The sequence below is a fragment of the Ceratotherium simum genome, chromosome 37, assembly GCF_057802395.1.
Source record: "Ceratotherium simum simum isolate JZ-2026a chromosome 37, ASM5780239v1, whole genome shotgun sequence".
In the NCBI taxonomy this organism is placed as follows: Eukaryota; Metazoa; Chordata; class Mammalia; order Perissodactyla; family Rhinocerotidae; genus Ceratotherium; species Ceratotherium simum.
This window is the reverse complement of record NC_141936.1, coordinates 10,147,066-10,155,099: the sequence shown is the minus strand read 5'-3', so window position 1 is coordinate 10,155,099 and position 8,034 is coordinate 10,147,066.

Here is an 8,034-nt window from a genome sequence, read left to right as displayed (position 1 = left end):
GAATGCAGCTGGTCTGCTGGATGCTGTTATGGTTATGATAACGGCCTTGTGGTTTTGTGGGAGAACATCTTTATCAGGAGGTGCTGAGATATTTAGAAATGAAGCTTCAAGATGTCAGCAACTTGCTTTCCAATCGTTCAGCAAAACAAAAGTATGTAAAATATACAGAAAGAGGGAGAGAGAAAGAGAAAGCAAATATGGCAAAATGGTAACAGAGAATCTAGGGGAAGGTAGAGGGGTGTTTATTGTACTCTTTTTCAACTTCTCTGTAGGTTTGACAATTTCAAAATGAAACGTGGGGAGGGGGGAATTGCAGGGTGGACAGAGAAGGCTGTGATAGAGCTTGCTGCCAGGCCCGAGGCACAGGAAGTTTAGAATGGCTCCCTGAATTATGCTGGACTAACCTCCTTTGATTCTTCCTAAAAGAGGGAAGGGTCTACATTTCACATTCCTTGAATCCTTTTGCCCCCACTCAGCACCTGGTAAAACTCCCATCACTTGCAGACGCTCTGAACCCAACGTCCATTGGAAAAGGTTTAATGAATGAGAAACACGCCTGGCAAACACTATACGGGTGGAGAGGAAGAGTCTTCTAAGCTCTGGGATGGGGATCCCCAACCCCTCGCCAGGTTCCAGGCTGGTAAAGCCTCTGGCTGATCTCAGCCCTGTGCTCAGCTGGGAGGAGGGGTCCACCTACCATGCCAAGGTTTCTCCTTTCTCATCCTCTAGGACACTAGGGGCTATTTCTAAGTGGACCTCGGGCCCTGGCAAGGAAGGCTCCCTATTCCTTTCCAGCACTATTCTGGCTCAAAATTGCATTCATTCATTCATTAGCTCATTTATTCAACAATTTGACAAGTAATTCTTGAGCACCAGGCACTGTTTTGGGCACTAGGGGCACCTGGATGAACAAGCAGCTATTGCTTTTGCCCTCACAGAGCTCACAGGCAAATTGCAACCGTGACAAGTGCCACGAAGGGGAGGAACAAGGTGCCAACAGAGCTGGTAGTAGAGGAAACTGCTGAGGTGACATTTGAGTGACAAGCAGGAAATGCAATTGACAGGCTTCAGGGATGGGGTGGATTAGGCGGACAATGAGAAGGAGGGTGTCAAGGGATGCTCCCAGGGTCTGGTTTGTATAACTGGGTAGATGGTGGTGGCCTTTACCAGGACATCCTGGAAGAAGCCTGCAGTGGAGGGGGGTGACAGACATCCATCCAGGCCACTGCATGACAGCCAGGCACACAGAGGAGAGGCTTGCGCTGTGCTGTGGGTCGTCACGGAGGCTATGTGTGGCCAGAGCCCACCCGTCTTCTCTGCAAACCTCCACCACTCTCCGAAGGACACCCATAAAGAGGTCCTCAATCCTGTGCAGTCTCCTTTGAGTTTGCTATTCTTTGTTCTCAGAAGCAGTTTCTAGGCAGCATCTCCTGTCGCAGGTAACAAGGCTCCTCTGGCTTGCTGGCCCAGAGGGTGCATTTCCTTTCGTCCCTGAAAGCAAGGGTGGCGGGCTGTGGAGGAAGGGAACAGCTCAGAGTCACACTTGCAAACACGAACACTCTCTTTCTCACACACACGTACACACACACACAAACTCATAAGCACAATTCTGTCTCTCAGGATTTGCTACCCCAGATTAGCTGATTAGCTGTGTAGCTAATCTGACTAGCTCTGTAAAGGTTGGAGATCATCAGCCCAAGTTTGGTTAAGGGAAAACCCAGTATTTGCACTGGAGAACGGAACCCTTCTCTGCTACACTCCTTCCCCCAACCCCCTTCACCCACGATTTCCTAAAAACAACAAAGTCTTGGTGCAAGTGCATTTGACATGGAATGAGACGAGGGGACTACATCTCACTACCAGGTGGACATGGAGCAAAATGGGGCAAAACAGGGCATGTGTGGAAGAAGAGTCATAGGAGTGCAAGCCCTCAGGAATTAGCAAAAATTGGGTTAGATGTGTATTCTTTCCTTGGCACTCCTGCAACAAATTACCACAAACTTGGTGGCTCAAAACAACAGAAACTTACTCTCTCACCATTCAGAAGACCAGAAGTCCAAGGTCAAGGTGTCAGCAGGGCCACACTCCCTCCGGAAGCTCTCGGGGAGAGTCTATTCCTCGCATCCTCCAGCGTCTGGGGGCTCCAGGTGTTCCCTGGCTCGTGGCTGCTTCACTCCAATCTCTGCCTCTGTCTTCACATGGCTTTCTCCTCTTCCGTCTGTGTATCTCTTTTAAGGACACTTGTCATTGGATTTAGGGTCCATCCAGATAATGATCCCACAAATCTCTTCATCTCAAGATTCTCAGCTATGTCTACAAAGGCCCTTTTTCTAAATAAGGCACATTCACAGGTCCCAAGAATTATTATGTGGACATATCTTTTGGGGTGCCACCTTTCAACCCATTACAGGATGAGACTTTCACAGAACATGGGGGATGGAGGCAGTGGTTAAGCTTTCTTTCTTTCTGACTTGGTGCTGGCTCCTTGTGGTGAGGGCCACTCATACCAGAACCGCGCTGAGAAACCCATCACTCCCGCAGGCCCTTGCCGCTTCTCGAGAAGAAAACAGAGAGAATTCTGGGAAATGCTGGTGGGCCCCAAACTCCTTCCCAGCTATGCAAATGATTCCCCCTCTTCATGGCCCAGTTCCAAGCCCCCTGCTTTGAGGTCCCTTTGCTGGCCACCCCAGGCCCCCGCTGTCTCACTGTCCATCGGACTCTATGACCTTGGACATTGATCTTGTTTGAACCCCTTGACAAGCATTTGCCAGCTGCCCACTCTATGCCAGACCCCAGGCTTATGAGAAAACTCATTTGGCAATTAATCCTGCTGATCGCTTTGGCATGCTAGTCTTGGACTTGTTCTTCGACGTCCCGGATTCCTGGGGGGTGAGTGCGAGGGTCAAAAGTCAGTAAAGAAGCTAAAATCCCTCTAGCCAACATCGCCCTCAAGGATCCTCTTTAAACCACCAAGAGGACCAGCCCCGGTGGCCTAGTGGTTAAGTGTGGCACACTCTGCATCAGTAGCCTGGGTTCGGTTCCCGGGTGTGGACCTACACCACTCATCTGTCAGTGGCCATGCTGTGGTGGTGGCTCACATACAAAAAAGAGGAAGATTGGCAGCAGATGTTAGCTCAGGGTGAATCTTCCTCAGCAAAAAAAAAAATAAGTAAATAAAAAATAAACCACCAAGAGCCAGACCTCGAAGCTCAAAAGCACAAGTCCACTTGCTCCCTTGCACTGTAGGGAGGGGCTCCCTTGCCCTGGGGCAGATCTAGTTTAAAAATGGGAGTGGGGGGAGGTTATGAGTTAATGAGATTTTCCTCTTTTATTCCTTGATCTCCAGATTGTATAGTTGGCTTTCCTAAGCTATAGGCACGTATGTGCCAGCTCATTGTGTGTTATTCTTCGCATGGAGGAGCCACCCTGACAACAAGCCACCTGATGGCAGAAAGAAATCCCCTCATCTCCTCTTGAGTGGGCCAGAGAGCAGGCTATGCGAGGCCGGGCAGAGCAGGTGCCAAATAAAGTCACTGAGGGAAAGTAGGGCAGCAGGGGGAGTGATGCCATCACTGGAATAGTGACATGGGTCTCACTACTCCCAGCAACTCTAAGGTATTTTCCCAAACAGAGATTGTTCCCGCCAAGAGGAATTCTGGAGTGAGCTGTTAAGAGAGGGCTTTCTCACCTCATTGCCCAGGTCCAGGGACTTCCTGTGAGCCAAATATCCATCCAAAGCCACGACAGGGACAAAGGCCCACACTTCCGGAGTCTCAGGTGGCAGCCGTGTGCAGAGTCACTGTCCCCAGTGCCTGACTCAGAGCTCGACACATGGTAGATGTTCATTCAACGTTGACTGTCTCAGAGAATTCTCACATCTGCCAATCTCAGTCAGGGCCCTGGAGCTCCCTGTATTAGTCAGAGTACTCCAGAGAAACAGAACCAATAGGATGTGTGTACATAGAGAGAGAGAGATTTATTTTAGCTCATATGATTCCAGAGGCTGGCAAGTCCAAAATCTGCAGGGTAAGCTGGAGACCCAAGAAAGAGCTGATGCTGCAGTTGGAGTCCAAAGGCAGTCTGCTGACAAATTCCCCCTCTCTTGAGGGAGGTCAGTCTTTTTTCTTAAGGTCTTCAACTGATTGGATGAGGCCCACCCACATTGTGGAAAGCAATGTGCTTGACTCACAGTTTACTGACTTAAACGTTGAGCTCATCCAAAAAATACTTTCACAGAAGCATCTAGAATAATATTTGACTAAATATCTGGGTACCATGGCCCAGCCAAGTTGACACATAAAATTAGCCATCACATTCCCCCACCCCTGCCCCGCCGAGGCCCCCTGGGGTTCTTTGAGGAGTCTGGTTCTCCGTCTCATTCTGTCTGCCGGCTCCCTTCCAGGCTGGGCTGAACCTGAGGCTCTCCCCTGCCCTGTTCTACCCAAAGAGGCCACAGGGACCTGAACTCCTCTTTCCTGTACCTTTCTCTTTCGAGCCAGGCAGATCCCATAACTTTGGCAGCTCCCAGAATATTTTCCCCAAGAGTCCCTCTAGATGGAATCAAGGGTTGTTGGCTGTGCCCAGAGGGTGGGAGTGGCTCTCTGTGTCCCCTTCCTCCTGTTCCTCTCTCCCCCTGCATCACTGCCAGCCTGGACTGGCAGGAAACAATATTAGGAGCCCAATACCTTGTTTTATTTTCTTCTAGAGTTTCACAGCATGTGAAATTATAGCATTATTCTACCTGTTTATTGTTTGTTTCTCTACTACCAAAACAAGCTCCGGGAGGGCAGGGACTTCATCCCCAGAGCCTGGCCCAGCGTCTCGCACGGAGGGGCTCAGAGTATTTGTTGATCAGATGAAAAACATTTACCGAACTTCTCCTTTGCTCAGCACATGCTGTGCCAAGCAGTGGACACAAGCTCAAGGAGTCGGCAATTTACAGTTTCTGAGCGTCTCCACACACATGCCTAGTACCTTTCTTTTCTCTCTCCTTGGGAGCTAGACCCTACCCTTCCAGAGGATCCGAGTCATCTTCTCTCTTCTCTCAGGGAGTCTGCCCACAGTTGAGTGTCCCAGGGCAGGGACTGAGTCCCTTTCAGTCCCCAGAGGAATATGAGCTGAGTCAAAAACCAGGCGCCTGGGATGTAGTTGGAGGAAAGGGATCAGGGCACGAGGTTCCGTCCCGCGGACTCATCCATAGTCCTAGCAGTTCCAGGGCTTGGCAGAGAAGATGGGCGCAGGATGGGCTTTAGAGATCGAGTTCCAACTCTGCACCCAGCTGTTCCTGCACCCCTGGCCCTGCCCCTGGGGACTCCTCAGGGCTGCCTGGATCCGAGAGGAGGCACAGGTGTCCCTCTCCCCGACGCTGCGGTCCTTGGCGACCGGGACCTGCGGCCAGGCAGCGCCACCTGGTGGTCACTGTCTCTCAGCCAGTGCCGGGAATCGCCGCCCTGGCCAGGACCCCAGTGGGAGAACAGATTTATTTTCTACTCTGGCTGACTTGGCGCCTGGGAATCCAGGAATCCACCGTGCACACCGATAACTAATCCTTCTTACACAAGGCAGGGCTCTGGTTGGTTCCCCTTTTTGTTTCAAAAGTAACGTACATTTATTATAAAAAAACACAAGTAAACAAAAAATTCCCCCTTACTGGTTGCCAGATAAAATACAGGACATCCAGTTAAATTAGGATTTCAGATAAACAAAGAATAATTGCGTGAGACGTGCTTGTTCTAAAAAATTATTCGCAGTTTATCTGAATTCAAAGTTAGCTGGACGTCCTGTATTTTTATTTGCTAAATCTAGCAACTCTATACCCATAACCTAGTTATACTCTAGTTAACACGTTGAAGTGTATTTATGCAGAGGGGTTTTTTTAATCCGTATGTGTATATTTTTACCCAAAAAGGTGGGGGAAGGGGGCTCATAAGGTAGACTCCTTCGCAACCTAATTTCTCCATTTAACAGCATCCCATGAACATCTTTTCATGGCATCAAATGTTCTTTTATAGCCTCATTTTCCACACCGACATAATGTAAGACGCTTAGACATCTGGAGATAATTACAGCTTCCTCATCCCCTATTCTTTTTTTCCAGGCTCGAACTGCCCTGATCCTTCCCTGGCTTCCAGCACATCACCACTGGATAGGCCATCCGTAGACCGCTGAGCGAGTACCAGTCTGAATTCTGCAACACAGGCAAACCCAAGTGGGACTTTCCTCAGAGAAGCGCTATGGATCCGGCTCAGGAATTAGACTGTGGGGTCAAATCGCTTCCCTGCTACTCCTCACTCCCTAGCTCCGTGGCCTGGGACATGGCCTGTAACTGCTCAGCCCGTAGCCTTCTTGATTGCAAAATGGGGCTGGAGATCATGGTAGGGATATTGTGAGGATTAGCCTCTCTCGTCCCCACTAGATGGCAACCTCCACGTGGGCAAGAAACTTCCATGTCTATCACGGTCACCATTATCCTTATAGAAGATGCTCAATGCTTGTACATCACAACCACTCAAAAATATATGTTGACGAAATGACGGAGGCTTTTCCATGGAAGGAAGGGGTGCGACTGTCCACTTTGGCGGAGATAGTGCAGCACTGTTAGGATCTGTTAAAAGGTAAATTGGGAGAGCCGGCCCGGTAGCGCAAGCATTAAGTGCGCGCGCTGGGCTGCGACGCCTGCAGTTCGGATCCGGGGGAAGCTGTTCGCCCGCTCTCGGCTGCGGCGAACTTGGATCCCAGGCGCGCACTGACGCCTCACTTGGCAAGCCATGCTGTGGCGGCGTCCCATACAAAGTAGAGGAAATGGGCACAGATGTTAGCCCAGGGCCAGTCTTCCTCAACAAAAAAAAAAGAGAGAGGAGGATTGCCAGATGTTGGCACAGGGCTGATCTTCCTCTCACACACACACAAAAAAACGGTAAACGGGGGCATATTAAAAATTTTAAGAGTTTATTTGAGCAAAAATGGACTTGAATTGGGCAGCACCAAACTGGAAGTGGTTAGGGGCGCTCAGCCAATAGGAGCCAGGGGAAAGACACGTGGAGGAAGTGTGGAAGCAGAGAAAGGAAATTATTGGTTGACTGTAGCTTAAAGCCCAGTTGGCTCTTTGTGACTGGTTGTCCTTAGCGTTTTGATTCTGTAACCCGTGAGGCATTTGCGGGCTTAGATTTTGGTTTGCTGACGTTGGCCGCCACCGTATTAGAGCCACCTCGGTCTAATGGCTTCCTTCTTGCATTAACTTACCAGATCTGATCTGTGTTCTAACCACAGGCTCCTGAGCAGCCAGATTAGCCTAGCTGCCCTCTCCCCACAGTAACACAGCTCCCCACACTTCCTGCTCAAGTAATTAGTCATTAGTGTCTTGAGCAGCAACAAACACATAAGTTTCTCCAATATCTGGGAGCCAGGGTGGGATGGGAGGAAGGTTGGGCTTTGGGTCAGACAGACCAGACTTGAATCCCTGTTTTGCCACTTTCTGGCTTATGACCTTGTATTAGTTTCTTGTTGCTGCAAATTAAAACAACACAAATTTGTTATCTCACAGTTCTGTAGGTTGGAAGACCGACAGCTCTCACTGGGCTAAAATTAAGGTGTTGGCAGAGCCGTTTTCCTTTCTGAAGGCTTGAGGGGAAATCCATTTCTGCTATAGACTGAATGTTTGTGTCCCCCAGAATTCACATGTTGAAACCTAAAACCCAAGGTGATGGTATTAGGAGGTGGGGCCTTTGGAGGCAATTAGGTTTGAAGGGTGGACCACTCATGAATGGGATTAGTGCCCTTACAAGAGAGACCCCAGAGAGATCCCCATCCTCTTCCACCACCATGTGAGGACACAGCGAGAAGATGGCCATCTGTGAACCAGGAAGTGAGGTGTCACCAGACACCAAATCAACCAGCACCCTGATCTTGGACTTCCCAGCCTCCAGAACTGTGAGAAATAAATGTCTATCATTTATAAGCCCTCTAGTCTATGCTGTTTTGTTATCACCGCCCAAGCTGACTAAAACAGTTCCCTTACCTTTTCCAGGTTCTGGA